This window comes from Mchenga conophoros, linkage group LG4 (genome assembly GCF_057382185.1).
Source record: "Mchenga conophoros isolate Kocher_MC1m ecotype Shallow Benthic linkage group LG4, M_conophoros_male_GT1.1, whole genome shotgun sequence".
Lineage (NCBI taxonomy): Eukaryota > Metazoa > Chordata > Actinopteri > Cichliformes > Cichlidae > Mchenga > Mchenga conophoros.
In genome coordinates, this window is record NC_140529.1 from 30,791,771 (window position 1) to 30,793,128 (window position 1,358).

The window sequence follows — 1,358 nt, forward strand, 5'->3', positions numbered from 1 at the left end:
TTGCTGGTCTGATGAGTCTTTATTTCTTCTGTGACATTTGGATGGCAGGGTCAGAAATTGGAGTAAACAACAAAGTATGGATCCATCCAGCCTTGTATCAACAGTTCAGGCTGGTGGTGGTGTAATGATTTGGGTGATACTTCTTTGTGTACTTTGGGCTCCTTAACATCAGTTGAGAACTGCTTAACCTGAGTATTGTTGCTGGTCGTGACTATGCCTGCATCACGACAGTGCACCCATCTTCCAGTAGGATATCACGCCATACCTCAAGCTCAAAGTCTCTTGGCCGTCCTTTGTACAAGACTAAAGACTAGGAAGGACAGAGCCTTTCGGTCTGTGCCACTAAGGCTATGGAAAAGCTGACCCCTCCAGCTCCATTTAGCTGACTCTGCAGAGTCTCCTGCTACTTTGTTATGTTATGTTTTAATGTGTGTGTGTGGGTGGGTTTGTTTTATTTGTTTTTTTTTGGGGGGGGGGATGTTTTAAGTCACAAAACACTGTTCAAGAATTATGTCTGTGAAAAGCACTATAAAAGTAAAGTTTTACATACTTACAAAGTTCAAATCATTGCAAATGGATTTCTTGAAAATGACAAGTTTGATGGACTAACAGTCACCAGATCCTGATCCAATAGAGCACCTTTAGAATATGGTGGAATAGAGGTTTGAAATTATGGATGTGGAGCCAACCAATCCACAGCGACTGTGTGATGTCATCACGTCAATATGGCCTAAAGTGTTCGAGGAATGTTTCCAGCACCTTGCTGAGTCTATACTGTGATGAATGAAGTTAGTTTTGAAGGAAGGAGTCCAACTCTGTACAAGCAAAGCGTACCTAATAGAGTGGCTGGTGAGAGCATACATCTAAATTGATGCTGTTTAGAAATTATGTTTTATGTTCACTTTGGTCTGTTTATGTTTTTGTTTTGTTTTTTTGGTAATTCTCTTTAAGCATCAAGTGCTCTCCGATGTCACTACATTTAATGTAAACATACAGCACAAACAAAACAGGATATGAGCTTGACTATTTTAAACAGCTAAGTTTCTCAGAAAATGTCAAGGCGATACTTTCATTTTCAGCCCCCACATGCTGCTGTTTTCAGAGACAGAGCTCTAAAATTACAGTACGCTGTTGGTGAACTTCGTGCAGCATTTAGCAGCTAAAATGGCGGGAATCCTTTGCAGTCACTGATGCAAAAATGACTCCAAATAACTGAAAATGTTTAAAATGTTTCACGCTCTTTAAAATGTGCTGATAAATCAGCTGGTTTAAGAGCTTTTTGGACCCTGAGGGGACATTTGTGAGAGCTCAAACTCCAGAAATTCATTTTAAAATGTGCTCCTCAAACTTCAAGTCTT